The sequence below is a fragment of the Sphaeramia orbicularis genome, chromosome 12 (assembly GCF_902148855.1).
Source record: "Sphaeramia orbicularis chromosome 12, fSphaOr1.1, whole genome shotgun sequence".
NCBI classification, from domain to species: Eukaryota; Metazoa; Chordata; class Actinopteri; order Kurtiformes; family Apogonidae; genus Sphaeramia; species Sphaeramia orbicularis.
Window position 1 is genome coordinate 7640947 of NC_043968.1, and position 17845 is coordinate 7658791.

Sequence of the window (17845 nt, forward strand, 5' to 3'; positions counted from 1 at the left end):
AATGGGTTTAGTCAGCAGTTATTGGAAATTTTTCTTCACCTCTTTCTCAGACTTCAACATCGTTGTCATCATCTACACAGAATATATCTCTATTGTCATAGTACATTGTACAATGAGATTAAAAAGTGTGATTCTAAATAGGGGTGTAAGAAAATATGGGTTCTGCAATATATCACAATATTTCATTTCACAATACTGTATTGATATTAAAAAGTACTGTTTTGATATTTTTAGGTCTTTATTCAAGTGCAGATATTGTGGAGGTTCATTTTTGTTTTTGGTTTTTCTCTTTTGTTTATATTTTATTTATTTTTTCGTTTTTTTCTCCTCAGAATATTTTATTGGAAATATGCAATACAATACTTTTACAACAGTTACAAAAATACAATTTACCATTTCCATTTTGCATATATGCAAAGTCAGAGAAAGAAAGAAGAAAAAAAAAACAAAAGGAACAAAAAACAAATGCAAAAACCCCAAAACACCCCTAAAACATCATTACCGCACAATGTCATTAAACATTACCGCAACTTTTACCTTCTGTAAAAGGGTCAGAGAAAATGACCTCAGGTAATACTAACCCCATGCGACCAGTACTTAATTTGTGTGTAGATATTCCATCATATCCCATTTACAAGTGATTTTTCACGGATTTTCAAGCATGGAGGCTCTTGAAGAAGCACTCAGTTTTCCAATAGGCAGTCAGACAAGTGCGTGTGAAACCTCATGTACTGAATTGGCGTACGACAAACACTATTGAGAAGCAAAAGAAAGTCAAAAGCACTTGTTAGAGCAGTGTCTTTCAACCTTGGGGTCGGGACTCCACATGGGGTCGCCTGGAATTCAAATGGGGTCACCTGAAATTTCCAGTAATTGATAAAAATAAAAATAAAAACTTACTAATAAAAAATCTATAGTGAGGTAACAGAGACAACCCCAATCCATAACAGACATGACAAACTGAGTGTGAAACTGCAGCACTGTGGTTCTGTTTATCTGTCGAATGTTCATTGTGGTCAGTTTCAGATGCTGCAGCTCTTTCATAATTCATAGTTTGAGTTCTTGTTTGTTCAGTATTAATTGTCCTCCTTGTAAATCACAGCTGGACTGACTGTACATATCCTGGCCGAGGGAAATCAAATTCTCCCTTTGTGCAGTAATCTACACCTGGATTTACTGCCTCTGTCCATAATAATATACATTATATAGACTAAATGTTGTTTAAAATTAATGTTTATTTGCAACATAGTATAGCAAACTATTACATGATCAAAAACAAATTAATGTTAGCAAAAACAAAAAAGTCTCTGTTTTGAATGTCTGGGGTCGCCTGAAATTTGTGATGTTAAAATGGGGTCACGAGACAAAAAAGGTTGGGAACCAGTGTGTTAGAGGCACGGGACTTCTGATTGTTTTAGGTAAGCTAAGCAACGTAGAAGAGTTATGTGGCCAATAAAAAAATTGGCCATTAATAAATCCCCTTTTAGCCCTATCAGCCCGAAAGCGGGCCGAAAAAATTATATTAATATTCATCTACTATAAAAATATAATAAATCAGGACAGTGAATGTTTTTTTCAACTTTTGCTCAAAGTTTAGACCCTAATATTAATAAAAGTACATCAAAAGTGTATTTTAGTGCAAACTTTAATGTTCAGACATGATTTTTAATCTTTGTGGGGTGAAATATACGCTATTAAAAATCTCCGACACAAACAATTAATTTATGCATATCATCGTCAATCCAGCCGAAAAAAAAACAGACGAGGATAAAAAATTCCAATTTCTCTTTTAGTTTGTTACAGTTTACTCAGGCAGAGTAATAGATACAATATTTTAGACAATGGGAATAGATTCTGTGAGGTCTGTAAATGTTCATAGACACCAAGAACATCCATATGAACCTTAATATTGTGAAGTAATTCTTCATTTACTTTGGGTATGTCTGTTTAGGTGTTTTTCCCCCTGAAAATATGGTCAGGGTTTAAGAGGTTAATATTATCAACGTCCAGTGGTGAAGTGGCATTACCCCACTTGCCTTTGTAAAACTAATCTAGTCCAAATAGTGCTAAAGAGAGGGAACCGGACCTTTGACCCTCACTGTCATTATTCTAATTTGCTGAGCTTTGGTGGAAGAAGGGCTGCAAAGGGTAAAGTCATTTCTGCATCCACAGCACAGCTTAAAAAGATCTGTGTTGGAGACCGGACCAGGATGAGGGGCCACCATTACCAGACCTGCCAGACCTGCAATAAAAGCAGGGCTGCAGAGGACCAAAGCCACCTTCCTAGATCTATCTTTTCCCAACGTGTTAAAGATACGCCATTCATCAATCCAAACCTACCGACTAAGGAACTACTTCCTGCTGGTGTCAGGTAAACAAATGGTAACAACCTGAGATAATGCTGCTCTTTACTAATAAAAGATGGGCGCAGATTTGCTGACATCAGAACTCTGAGTAACCCAGATACGCTGCCAACTTCAACCCGCAGAAAAATGCAATGAACAAAATCTGCCAAAAAAATGTACCCTTGAGTTAAACACGACTGTATATTCATATTAGTATAACCCATATGTTAATATGTGTGCTGTTTTGTTATTTGTTGTGCACAGAGAGGCAGTTTAGACGACAAATGAAGTAAACACTTAGAAGGATTAATGAGTAACTGACAAGCCCGCCAACACAGAGACTTAATGGAGCCAAGTCATCAATCACAGGGATTAGCCAGAGGAAAACATTCACAACGCTCTGCCCAAACCATCTCCTCTAATCCTTCCATTCCCCAATCCATCTCGCGCTATGTTCCTCTTTAATTTAAAAAAATAACACAACCACCTGCACAAATACAGACACGATGCCACCGCAAGGTTACGCAATACGCACACTCATCACAAGCTCAGAACGATGACTGAGTATACGTTTCTGCGAAATATAAAGAATTCAGAGATTGAAAGATTAGTACAAATAGCAACTGACTTGGAGTTTTTCTTCCTCTCCTTATCACTATGCTCTTTCAATCTCACTTTACAAAGTCATTGTGTATGTATCATCATACCTACAAGGCCACAATCCAACTGATACCATTTATCACTTTAAGGCGAAGGAAGAGAGAGATCAATGTTGGTTTTTCTGTGAATGATAAACTCTATACAAGAAGGACACAGTATAAAGCTGTTATCAGTGTGTCTGCACTAGAGATGATGAAAAAGGCCAAATCTGAAGCGAAAGATTAATTTATCAAACACTCTACAATTGACTCCTTCCGGGTTATAAATGCAGGATACAGAGAACACAGTGTTAGTTTAACCTCCAAAGACCCAGCTATGGGTTTTCTGTCCACGTTTGTGGACAAGAGCTTCACAGCTTTATACAAAAAATAAAAACATAACTGTCCACTGCAAAGGACATTCCAGAAAATATTTTAAAAATGCATCTGAAAAAACTGCTGCATCATGATGTTTCCAAAATAGGCAATTCTTTCATTAAAAAAAGTCAATCAAATATATTTAGTTTAGGTTTTTTCTTCCTCAAGTCAGCTAACATTAGCTAACGAGCTAACAGTGGCTAAGGGAACTGCAAAATAATGTAAATATTATGGGCTTTTGAGAGTTAATTAATGGCTGTAGCCCCAGTTTATGTAATTATTTTATCATTACTTGTATACATATATATCATCTATTGGTAAATGTATTATTTCTCTTTTCAGTGTACATGTTCTGTTGACTATTTGACAAAAGGCAAAAATATATTTACTTCATGAGAAATGATTTTAATATCTTCTATTTGGCCAGTAGTAACATAAAATAATCTACAGACAAAATGGACCAAAACAGAAGCATTCTCACACTTTCACAAAAAAAAAAAAACAGGTTTCTGGTATGATTTGGGGCTTACTGGTGTTGATGATGGAATTACATGATTACCCATGAATTGCAAAAGGTAGTTAAATTTGACAATGACACTTCTTTTTGTTAATGAAAACATCTCAGTCCTACTTGGATGGTCATCAGGTTTGAAGAATGAAAACCACACTCCTATTGATGTCCATCAACAGAAAGACGGCAGATGTGGGTCACCATTTGAAGATAGAAATTCATTCACTCATACTTTGTGAAAGGCTGTGAGTTTCACAATAAAGTGATGTGATGGGGAAAAATATGCTTATTTTAAACTATTTCTTCACTGAATTTACCAAATAATGACATTTACAGTAATATAATATCATTTACAACTACTGATGGACACTTCAGCTTTTTGTAGAGATCAATGTAAATGTTACGAGCCTGACATGCAAGGAAAGAGTCACTGTCCTGAAGGAATATAATCTCAAGCATCATTACTTGACTAACAAAGAACATTATGAGAAAATAAGAAGCTAGGCAGCTACACAGAGGGCTAATGTCTCAGCCATAAAGCTAAGACGAGTGCTGATGCTGCAGTTGAAGAAAGTAATGTAAAGAGTGGTACAGGCACTGAAGGGCAGTTTCTGAAGGACTGCTTCTTACAATTTGCTGATATTCTCTTTACAGAAAGGACAGGCTTGTTTAATGTCCCTGTTGTTAAATACTGCAGCAGACCAAGACCACTGCAGTTTCATACATATGACTTATTTTATAAAAACTGAATGTATTTTGGCCCTGATATGATGACAATACCAGCAGTGGTCAATCTAATGCCGCGTTTCCACTACAAGGAACCGGCTCGACTCGACTTGACTCGACTCGTGTACCAGGTCCTATTCCTGTAGACCGTTTCCATTACAGGATACTACCCACTTTACAGTACCTGGACGTCATAGCGGTGTGGCGCGTTACTTCCGTGTCGTTTGCTAAGAGTTGCTGATAAACTCACTCGTTGCGTGTTGACTCGTCAAACTCATGATGAATTTTTACGTTGGCCACCAAAGACTGAATCTCCTGACTGAATGGTGTAGTTTTACGGGCTGTCATCATGTGGATTAACCTACCGCAATATTTACTGTCAACTTCCACATCTGTTTGTTGTAAAACGGCGGGTCACAGAGACAACTCTCTGACCAATCAGTGGTCTGCAGTGTTTACACGTCACCTTTTAGTATATGATCCCCAGCCCTGGAACCTCGGCGGAACAAAAAACTAGTACCGGGCACCAGATTCCAGGTCCTTTTCGTAATGGAAATGCAAAAAGGCCAAGTCGAGTCGAGTCGAGTCGAGCTGAGCTGGTATCACGTAGTGGAAACGCGGCATAAGTGTGTGGTCGATCGATGCGTCTCCTTTCAGTGTGTGATATTTAGTAGGGATGTCCTGATCCAATCTAAAGATCAGTATCGGCTCCCGATCTGGCAATTTTTAGATGATCAGATTGGATTTAGCCCCCCAGTTCTTGGGGGGGGGGGGGGGGTGACAAATGTCCTGCTTCCTCAAAATAAAGGTTCCGAAGGTATTGAAAAGGAAAATGAGCGCACAACAGCAGGAGGCTTAGAGGAATTACTAAAGCGTCTACAAGTTTCACTTTTACTTGTGCTCCGGTAGTGGTGTGCGAGTTGGGTTTTTTCAACCAGCGTGGCTTTTGTGGAATTATTTCACCTGACCCAACCTGCCCCGCAAATATACTGACATTCTTTTGACCCGCCCCAACCCAACTCGCGAGTAACCCACTGATCTGCGCATCACTAACGTATGGCATGGAACGTACCCCCATATAATCCCTGGACGGACCTGTCCATAGACCAGCTACAGGTGGGGCGGCCATAGCTCAGATGGTAGAGCGGGTCGTCCAAATAACCGAAGGGTTGGCGGTTGAAATCCCGCTCTGTCTATGTGCTGCTGTGCCCTTGGGCAAGACACTTAACCCTCCTTGCCTCCAGTGCTGCTACTCACACTGGTATATGAATGTGTGTGAATGTTCGGTGGTGGTCGGAGGGGCCGTAGGCGCAGATCGTCAGCCACGCTTCTGTCAGTCTGCCCCAGGACTGCTGTGGATGTAGTTCACCGCCACCAGAGGGAGACTGTGAGAGTGAACGAATAATGGATCCTCTGTACGTGCTTTGAGTATGCATTCATAGAAAAGCACTATATAAAGCTAATCCATTATTATTATCTTTATTATTACAGCAGTGGCAAACAAATGGTCCATAGGCCAAAACCGGCCCATCAAAGATTCTAGTTTGTGACACAGTATGAATTTGGACAGAGCAAAAATGATACTGAAGTTATTAAGAGTCAAAGGTGTCATACTTGCTTTAGTTCAGGTTCCACATTCAGCCCAACTGTGATCTACAGTAATATAATAGCATAATAACCTATAAATGAAAAATAAAAAATCGGATCAGAAGCAAGAAAAACCCAGATCGGGACATCATTAATATTTAGTGCCGCCTCGTGGTGAAGTTCCAGACTGCAACCATCTGAATACCCTTCTCCTCACCCTCCCTTACGGTGGACATAATCCACACTGAGGGCTCCATTAGAGTCTGTTTTTTGGTTCGTCTGCTCTGGGTTTTTGGGTTAAGGTGATATTAATGTTAATCAAATACAGAAGAAGATGGTAATGTACTTTAACATTGGATGGGGAACTCATAAACTCTTTTAAACTGTTCATTCTAAGGAAACAGAAACACGCTGATTGTTATTTCCAAGTGACTGTTCACTAATGAAAACATAATTGACTATTATTGCAGTTTCTGTGAATAGATCCTCCTAAAAGTACCAAAATCCGACACACTAAGCCTTACTCACTTAAAATGGCATTAATCGTTGTCACTAAAAGCACACAAAGATTGGAAAATACAAAGTTCATTAGCTAATTAATGGACTGTCAATCAATGGCCTGTAATGCATCCAAAAAACAGCCAAACCTTCACTGGTTCCAGTTTCTAAAATGTACTTGTTTTTCATTTGTACTATTGCACAACTGAAAAACATGATTACTCAGGGGGGTAAAAAGCAGTCTTTTCAGCTTCTGGGAAATCATAATTCAAATTTATTAAAATTATTATATGAGATAAGGCAGTGCAGCAGGTATTCTCTGTATAAGGAATCCAGTTTAAAGGTACTTTGCAGCCTCGGTCCCTGGTCAGATCTTTAAATGTAAGATAAAACTACTAAACAGCCCCAGATCTTCCCATGTACTGTAGAAAATTAAAAGCCTACAGAATAAAACATTAACAGATAAAGTACAGATAATAGTAGTTCACAGCCCTTACATGAACTCCCAAACAGCTACAAGCTGCTGCACATAAATGTGTTGTCCAACCCTTTTCAACCTAATAGTCCTACAAACTGCAGAAACATCATTTGGGAATTTAGTAGACTGTTTCAACTGTATCTCAAGACAAGGCAATTTAGGCAGCTGCTAAAATAAAAGTACTGGTTTGAGAGTCACGAGGGTCTGTATCATTGTCAGCCCTGTTTGTGAACCTGCTCTAGGTCTTTAACCCTTTCATGCACAGTGGTCACTACAGTGGACAGTTACTCTACAGCAGGCATGTCCATAGTCCGGCCCGGGGGCCAATCACAGCCCGCGGTCAGATTTTATACGGCCCACAGCTTCGGTTTTATAATGTATTATTTATGGCCCGCTTGGACTGTTGATCCAAGTACATGAATCATAAAAGGTTCAAAATGCAGTTTCTCCTTTCACCTCACGGTGGCAGCACCACTCTTACTCTATCTGGCTCTGTGACCTCACCATGAACCCTTTTCGCTAATTTCTAACCATGGCGCCTGTAAATAAAAAAAGGAAAGTTGACAGTGAGGGCCGCCGCTTCCAGGAGAGATGGGAATTACAATTTTTTTTCACTGAAAATCGAGGCGATTGTGTTTGCCTAATTTGTCGAGAGATTGTTGCCTTGTTTAAGGAATTCAACGTAAAAAGACACTAGCAAACAAAACATGCTAATGCATATGACAAGCTAGCAGGGAGTGAGAAAAAGTGAAGCAAATTCAAGCTGCTTTAAACTCACAACAGTGACTCTTCATGTGAACCTGAGAGTTCAATGAATTCACCACCAGGGCAGGCTACCAAGTTGCCAGGTTAGTTGCCTATAACTGCTGGTGTTATGTACTTGTAGATGTGACACAAAATATTACTTTCTGAATGATTTTGTGAAAGACAAGAGTAAGAGTCATATGTTTTCATCTGAAATGTTAACAGACTTTGCATTACTGAGTAATATGATTACTCATATAAGTCATGTTTAAAATGAATGTGGGGTTAAGATTTTTATCAACTTCTTGGAAGTTTAAGATACTCCATACAGTTTGTTCTATGTTATCTGACTCCAGATGTGAAAGGAAGGCAGAATTGTTTTTTTGTTTTTTTTTAATTTGTTCACACCTGAGTGGCGTAGATTTGGTTACATTGCCATTTAAAAAAATTATATTGTGACAATGAAAATAAAATTATTGTAGAACAGCGCATTTATACATAATTTTTACTGTTTAAAAAACGTCCGAAGGGACCATTGGCCCCTGGCAATCTCCACATTATCAGATCTGGCCCTCTTTAAAAAAAGTTTGGACACCCCTGCTCTACAGCTTTACTCTTGTATATTCGTGGGTTTTGTTGTTGTAGTTCCATATCAACCAACACAGTGGACACTTATGCGTCATCTCATAAACTGCAATTCATACCATTATTGTAACTTTGCTGTTCTTAATTGGTTCTTGACTGGAAATCAATTGTTAATATTTATTTTTTGCATATGATCTCCATGAAGTGAGTAATAACTAGTATTAGAATATGTTAAAATGTGAGAAAACATCAGATTAGCTGCATTAAACATGGTTTCATTTCACTGTTTTCATATCACTTTATGATATTGGGTTTTAAATACATGTTTCTTTGCTTCAAGAATAAAATTCATGGTGTAGCTGAGTGGACATTTTTGTGACTCCATGAAAAACAGGTTGATTTAAAAAAGAATTCAATCACATTGGTTTTTTTTCATGCCTAAAGAGGAATAAAAACACTCAGGAAAAAAAATCTTGATTAAGGTTCTCATAATTCATGCATGAAAGGGTTAATGCCCTTTCAGACCCTCACCCTGAACTATTCATAAAAACCACTGTTTCTCAACGGGGGCGGTACCGTCCCCCAGGGGGCGTTGGTACACCAACAGGGGGCATTTGGAAGGAGAAAGCTGAGAAGGGGGCGCTAGTCTGTATAAGTATCAATATCAAAGCTGCATATTATGTCAATGGAAAATTTTCATGCAAGCACTTCCTGCTTGCATGAAATTCCCTTAGTCGCCCATTTTTACCATCTCTACAAGCACCAAAAGCGCACCAGACTAGGGATGTAATGGTACATGTAGCCCACGGTTCAATCCATACCTCGGTTTTTTGGCCACAGTTTCGGTATGTGTTTTGCGCATAAAGAGAACAGTTATTTTTTGTGTGAATATTACCTTCATGTTGTGTTTGTGTTTTCATATACATCAGATTGGCTGGAATATTGTGACGCACACACCTGCAGTGCCCGAAACCATGTAATAGCTAATATTTCAGATGACTGGCCTAGAATCAGCTTGATTACAATGTTGAGTATATTAAACTTAAAGAAATTAACATTATGTTCACATAGGAGTGCATTACTTGGCTTACTTTACATAAATATTGTATTTTCCAACTGGTTTTGTGTCGACCGCAACCAAGTATTATCAGAGAATAGCACTGTAATTGACATCACCTCTTTTTTTTTTTTTACTTTGTTTTTATGGTGATGAGTATGCAAAACAAATATTAATTCAATTTAATATATTTTAACTATTTTACTGATTCTAATTCAACCAATCTAAGCTCAGAAGATCTAAATATATGATAAATGGTTCTGAAGTTGTACTGAATTTTAATTTTTACATACTACTTCGAGTCTATATGTGTGGAGGCACCTTTCATAAAAGTTTCAAGCATGCGTGGTCACATTTTTCATTGTATAGGTCCTGGAGTTTCAAGACTTTTATTCTGGACGTAAAACATGGCTCTTTATCGATTTTCAGTTGAGAATTCATCTGACCCAGCTCTGAGAACAGTGTCTCGGTAATGGACAACACCAACTCTCTGCGTGAAATACAAGTAGTTGAAAGAGAGCTAATAAAACACAAGAGGAATGTACAAACTGAATAAAAGAAAAACCTGAGGTTGACTCTTTGGACCTGCCCGCTGTTAACCTTTCAAACAAAGAGGCCATTTCAGAAATAACAGAGTTATACAAATGGTCTTAATTATACCACACAGACACTGAAGAGCTTATAATGGATAAAAATAAAAAACTGTGTCAGGCTGAATGTCGTGGCCATGGATCAATCTAACCCCCAACTCGTTTCTTTACAGCAGCTCATTAATCAAACTCGCCTCCTATAGCTCCTCTCCTCCCTCTCATATCTCCTGTATTGAGCGCTATATCTCTCAGTGGTTGTAATTTACACCAGCTCCTCCCAGACACAGATACTCAACATCTTTCACTGGTATTTACCCAGATGGAGAGGGAAGACAGAACACAGAATCCCCGCTCAGTCTCTGCCTAAATTAGACCGTTTTTGCATGGAAATATACTTAAACTGGTCTCAAATTGCAACAAAAAGGCTCTACTTTCTGAGAGGCAAAAAATATTCAGTTAATTTTACACAGAAACTATCCGGAGCATCACTCTGAGTCCAGGCTGTCAGAAACTGCTGGTGTGAAACCCTTCTCAGACCACAGTCCAGGCATAAATGCCAAACATTCGTCCATGAATGTAAAATAAAAGCCCAGGTTTAAAACATCAAACCGCAGGAGCAGCAGAATAGAGAAGTAGAGCAGGCTGATGAGGGAAAAGGTGCATCCTCATGGTTTCAGGTGAGGTCATGAGTAAGAATTACAGCCTAGTTGATGAATTATACAACAACAGAGAGGCATCAGCATTAAAGTTAGTTTCAGGATGTTCAGCAAATACTGTACAACCTTTGAAAGTCAACTAACTTGATATGAGGAATATTTTCACATCTTAATAAATTGGTTTCTAGATCAAACGTAAGATTCTTTTGACTAAATGGCCATCAAAAGTAAACAACATAACAATCCTATACAGGGTATAATAATCCTAACGATATTTATATGTGCAACAGGTGTTTTTCAGGGTGGGGAGGGCTAAGGCACTGTGAAGTAGGGCATTAGTGACTTCAGATTTTTTCAGATTAACTTATTTGTCACTAAAGTCGAAGTGGAGTCGACTTGTCGTTTGATGACATCATCACATCGACAGCAGAGGAACAACACAGACACACAGCTGTTCAGCAATGAAGATCTTGTACTAAAGTTCACTGGAACATGAACAATGTACAGTAAAGAGCAGAATAAAAAAACTAAGACACAAGCATCAACAGTCCTTCTCAGACATTTAACCAAAACTAAACATAGGCTAACACCTGGAATTTTCTGTTAAATTTAAGTGAACAACGTAAAGTGGGAAAAAGTTAAGACAGCGGCAGAAAAGACGCACGGCATGTTAGAGAAAAGAGCACATTGTCTGAATGAAATAAATGAACAGAATAATCCAAACACACTGGCGGTACAAATTATTAATCAAATCAAATGTTATTTATGTAGCGCCAAATCATAACAAAAGTTATCTCATTGACACTTTACATAGTCTTCAGTATTGGTGGTGCTTCCATGGTTCACAGAACATTACTGAGACCAGAGTTTAACCCTTTCATGCATGAATTATGAGAACCTTAGTCAAGATTTTTTTCTGGAGTGTTTTTATTCCTCCTTAGGCATAAAAAAACAATGTAATTGAGGATTTTTTTTCTATAGTTACAAAAATATCCATGCATTTAATTTTTGAAGTAAAGAAACCTGTGTTTAAAACCCAATATCAGAAAGTGATATGAGAGCAATGAAATAAAAACATTTTTAATGCTGCTAATCTGATGTCTTCTCACAAATTAACATATTCTAATGCTAGTAATTACTCACTTCATGGAGATAATATGCAAAAAAAAAAAAACTTTTTGTCTAACTAATAACAATTGATTTACACTAAAACATGTCACTGCAGATCAGGTTTATCAAGAACAGCAAAGTTACAGTAATGGTATGGATGTCAGGGTATGAGATGGTGCGTAAGTGTCCACTGCGTTGGCTGATATGAAACTAAAACAACAAAACCCATGAATATACAAGAGAACAGCTGGAGGATAACTGTCCACTGTAGTGACTTACGCATGAAAGGGTTAAATAGATCACAGTCAGTTTAGTTCCTACTCCGAGACGTCTTCTTCCTTCAGTCTTGGCCTTGCGCTAGTGATGCATGGGTCATTTTTTTTTTGTTGTTTTTTTTCTAAATAAACGCACAAATGGGGGGTCGGTATCGGATCAGAGCATTTTTCTGGAGGTTGGTCTAGTCCACGGTCAATGAGACAGAAGTTGAAAACATCCTCCAGGTTTCTGATTTGGGCCACAGGTATGTCAAGCATTTGTGAAGCTTCAGGAGGTGGAGAAAAGAATAATGGGCGTAAAGTTTCACTTTCACTTCTGCGGTGGGGGGGCACAGACTGCACTGCCCCGTACCCCCATAGTATTATAAGTAGGACAGAAAGTGACACACACACACGCACGCGGTTACCAACCAACATGCACACATCCCCTGGTCGAACTGCGCACATGCGGCCAAGTAACGAAACGCATGCGCATGTACATTACACACCACCACACCAACAGATGAATTCCACAGGAAACACTGACTGTATCCAATGGTTCAATAAATCAATCATTAAGGAATATGACATTTTTTTCATGAAGTGTATAAACAATATTTAGCTTTTATTCTTATAGACCGTATTGAAAGAGAAATTCAGGTTGTCAGGAAAATTGCCGCTTATCAATTAAAGCTCTACCTACCGATGTGGCATTTCTCACAGCACTTAGTAAAAGTTTGAACATGAACAACCCGCCTCCCTTCAAAGCCCAGCCCCCTTCCCTCTCCCTGAGCTCTGAGGCTCCTCCTCCTCTCTCCTCCTCTCATCTGATGCGCGATGAAAACAGAGGAGGAAGCAGAGGCGGAGGTCCGGTCCGTTTTGGCGTGTCCGCGGACCCCTCCCTCAGTAATCAGATACATCATCCACCTGCCGCGGGCCCGCGGCTCCTGTTCCATCAGTAGACCTGGTCTGTGCAGTACTGGGTCAGGGTCTTCACTGCAGTGCCCAGGGGATGGGCGCGCGCACTGTGAACGCGCGGCCTCCGCGAATTATCCGTGGACATTTGAGGTTTCATAGTCCATACAATTATCATCCTACATCATCTTACATGTGTGACACCATGTACATGTACCTGTATGAGTCCCACCGTCAGAAAAGCTGAGCTTTATGCAGACCTGTTCAGTCCAGTACAGCTGACTTCCTGACTTTTATCTCCATCCTTCATTCACCAGACTCCCGTTTCTTCCCCTCAGTTGTTGTTTCTGTTCATAAATCCGTTTCTTCCCTTCCACATGTGCATGTCAGTTCTATCCAAACACATCCTAGACAGTAGACTGTGGTCAGTGACAGGAGGAGCAGCGCCAGTGAAGCGTCAGATTCAGAGGGACACATATCGGATGTGAGACGGCGATAATGGATCGGATGCTGGACGGCAGTAATGGATGATTGACAGGAGGCTCAGTCAGGTTCGGCCAATTATTTCATTCGGACCGACTAAAATGATTGGTCAGACTTTTATTAGAAATATATGAGAATTAAAAATTTTTGAGTTTCAATACCTGGTGGATTTCTTTTCCATTTTAGTTTGACACACACTTATTAGGAGCATTTTAAGATGACAAAAGAAAAGTGTAAAAATGCCACATCATACGGTAGAGCTTTAATCGTTAATTGATAGATAAGGTCAACCAACTAATGATTAATGGATTAATCGATAATTTGCATCCCTACACTCCACATTTTCCCCATCCTAACACACACACAGTACCAGAGTCTCAGCATTAGCAACTAGTATTAGCACATAGCACATACTAGGAGCAGTAACTACATCTACATCAGCAAGAGACTGAAGCTATATATACCTCATTTCAATGGCAGGGGAAACTGGAGAACAGTTGTTATTTCATCAAAAGCGCTGCAATTTTGCATGATTTTGGACACTTTATACTTTCAAAAAATAGCTCAAACTGAGATGAAGTCAACACAATTTAGCAAATAGCACATGATTGCCACTTTAAAAGGGAAAAAAAAAAAACGTGTAGGAAAAAGCACAGTCTCTTTAGGCTCTTAGGGCTGTATTTTCTCCCCAGGGTAACAGAGATACGTCAGCATAATTTCTGTTCTTTAAGCTGTTTCTTCAGTTTAAGTACAGTGCAAAGACACTTGGGAAACTGCTTACAGTGATCAGCATCAGCCACGTGGATCAAAACACCTTGGATTGAATCATCCCTGTACCAGAGCTGTTTATAAATTCTCTTAAATTAATCAAGTCGTCTGCTTTTTAGTGTTCATTTAGGGCAGGGCTCTCAAATTCATTTTCTCTCAGGAGCCACATTCAGCCTGATTTGTTATCCAGTGGGCCGGACCAGTAAAATAATATCATAATAACCTATAAATAATGACAACTACAAATTTTTGTCTTTGTTTTAGTGCAAAAAAAAACATTAAATTATGAAAATACTTCCTTTTATAAACTATCCAAACAAAAAAGATGTGAATAACCTGAAAAAACTGAAATTTCTTTAGAAAAATAAGTGCAATTTTAACAATATTCTTCCTCAACTTATCATTTCTACATGTGCATTATGGATCAGATCTACAAAGACACTAAACAGTAACAGGCAGAAAATAGTTAAAATTGTGCTTAATTTTCTTTAGATATTTCAGGTGGTTCATATTTGTTCAGGTTATTCACATTTTATTGTTACAGGATAGTTTGTAAATGTTAATATTTTTTGCACTAAAACAAAGACAAAAATTTGAAATTGTCATTATTTATAGGCATAGTGTAATATTTTTTTTCACATCCACCAAGAAGAACATTTGGAGTCATTCTTTTTTGTCGGTTCTTCTGCTGTTATTTGACTGTAGATCAGATTGGTCTGTATGTGGAACCGCCACTAAAATGAGTTCCACAGCCTTAACTGTGGAATTTTTGCACTTTGTAAATTCATCCCAGGGGAAGGATTGGAACCTTTGGCGGGCCGCATTTGGCCCCTGGGACGCATGTTTGACACCCCTGATTTCGGGTCTTTTCATATCTGAGGCTGACGCTGCATGCATGTTGTAGCCGTTCTCTTTTAATGGAAAATGACAGAAAATCAGTGCACACCTGTAATTGAAGCCGCCTTCATTAAGTGGATCAATGTGTCCATGTAGAGGCAGCAAATGTGGGAGGAGACGACCTCAAAGTTTCCAAAGGCGGCGTTTTGTGTTCGTCTCTTTACAGTATTGATAGTGGGCCAACATGATCACTATTATCAGCTCCCACTGTTGGTGTTATTTGTTAGATAAGTCCCTAATCCTGTGTTTTGCAGCAGTTACTTAACCAGGTCAATTAAAGCTGCAGGAGCCATAATCACAGGGACAATTAAAAAAACTGGGAAGTACACTTTTCTCCTGGTCAAATAAAAACAGGACCAATGTCCCTGTAGCTCACCGGCATGTTCTACCACAGATCAATAAGTCGGATGTGCGAGGTTGTCAGGTTCTGCTGCTAGCCTCGTTTTTCTTCAGACTTTTGCTTTCTTTTACTTCTCATCTCTGTACAGAGCATTTGTATCATAGAGCTTTTATAATACTCATATTTTTTTCAGTAATTTTAGTTTTTATCCTATTTACATATTTCCTGTAATTTACATGTGTCTTGATACAGAGACTATGAAATATATAAATACGGTCATTATACCTTTTCTAAAATAAACCTAATGGTCCTTAATACTTTTGCACAGTAGTGTACGATAGTTATGTTTTTGCTACTAAAATCTACTAAGCTCTGTAGGTTTAAAGCAGTGGTTTCCAACCTTTTTTGGCTCGTGACCCCATTTTAACATCACAAATTTCTGGTGACCCCAGACATTCAAAACAGAGACTTTTTTTGTGCAAATATTTTGCAAATAAATGTAAATTTTAGATGACATTTAGTCTATATAATGTATATTACTATGGACGGAGGCAGTAAATCCAGGTGTAGATTACTGCACAAAGGGAGAGTTTGATTTTCCTTGGTCAGGATCTGTCCAGTCAGTCCAGCTGTGATTTACAAGGAGGACAATTAATACTGAACAAACAAGAACTCAAACTATGAATTATGAAAGAGCTGCAGCATCTGAAACCGACCACAATGAACATTTGACAGATAAATAGAACCACAGTGCTGCAGTTTCACACTCACAGTTTTTAGTTTTTATTTTTAGGTTTTTACTTTTATCAATTACTAGAAATTCCAGGTGACCCCACGTGGAGTCCCGACCCCAAGGTTGAAAAACACTGGTTTAAAGTGAATCTATACTGGTTATGCTTACAACATTAATTGTGTTTTGTGTATTACTTATAAGCAAGAAAAGCGCAAATTCAGCAAAAAAAAAACTGCCATAACATGAACTCATGAGTTCTAAGCTAAATTATGAGGGAGGACGTGTGTCGTTACACAGCCCAACACAACCTCGCTTGCTCTCAAATCTGGCCTGTAGACCAACTCCACTCTTGTTTTCTTTTTGTTTAAGTATTTATGCCTCATGAGTGTCATACCTTCTAATATTATTGCTTCTATTTATTTATTTATTTATTTATTCTCAGATTGGGATTCATTACCCGGGAATTTGTAGGGTGGGGGGAGGGATAGGGTAGGTATTGTATTTATGTTCTGTAGAAAATCTAAAAGTCTTGTTTTTTCTTGTATGACTGTCACTTTTTTTTTTAACCTTGATTCCAGTAAAAAGAACGTTGAAAAAAAAAAATTGGCATAAATGCACCACACTAGACCTACGAGGGGGGGCTGAAAAGTTCATAGCTTGACTAAGAAGGAGTTATTCCACAGCAATGAAACTTGGCATACATTAAATTCAACCTCTCCTGATACTAACTGCATGGTTTCCTTCCAGATAAACCCACATTGGATAAATAATTTAGGACTTTGAAAAGTAGTACCAGAGACATTTGGTGAACCATCCGTGGCACCGTGGTCTGATCAAATGTCTGCAGAAAAAGGGGTTAGCCCCCAAGGACATTCATGCGGACATGGTTGCTATAGGGGATGATGCTCCAGCTTTATCAACTGCAAAACTGGGAAGAGGAACTCAAGAGGGGGAGGGAGAACGAGGGAGGGGTGAAAAGCAAGCATTTTCATGAAATGTCTGTAGTACTACTTTTCAAAGTCCTAAATTGTTATTCCAGTGTGGGTTTATCTGAAAGGAAACCATGCAGTTAGTAACAGGAAAGGTTGAATTGAATGTATGCCAAGTTTCATTGCTGTGGAATAACTCCTTCTTAGTCAGGCTATGAGCTTTTCAGCCCCTCCTCATATTTATTAGGTTTATTATAACAGGCGGGGGCAGAACCTATAGGAAGCAGCCATTACTGGCCAGAAGTGATGTACCTGCGTTGATTCCAGGTGATCAAGTGCCAGTAAACAAGCCGCAGTCAGTGAGCAAGATTGAGTTAAAGCAAGTGTTTGAGTTTGTGCAGCCTTAAGCTTTACACGCCACTGTTGTCCTAGAGACCCGACCCCGTACTGGCTGATAATGTGTCATTTTAGACTGGTGTCTGCTGTACGGGCTCAGTGACCATTCAATCACAACCCAGGAAATCAGACAATACAACGTTACTGCATCTCTATTGGTGCTGGAACAGGCCGTGAATGAGGAAATATGTCTCTGACCATAACTGACTGATGGAGCAGTGACTTAG

General features: G+C 38.8%; 1 protein-coding gene across 1 annotated transcript in view; it reads right to left on the reverse strand.

Moving 5' to 3' along the window:
* whrna (whirlin a) overlaps nt 1–17845 on the reverse strand; it is a 585387-nt gene that overhangs the window by 381622 nt on the left and 185920 nt on the right.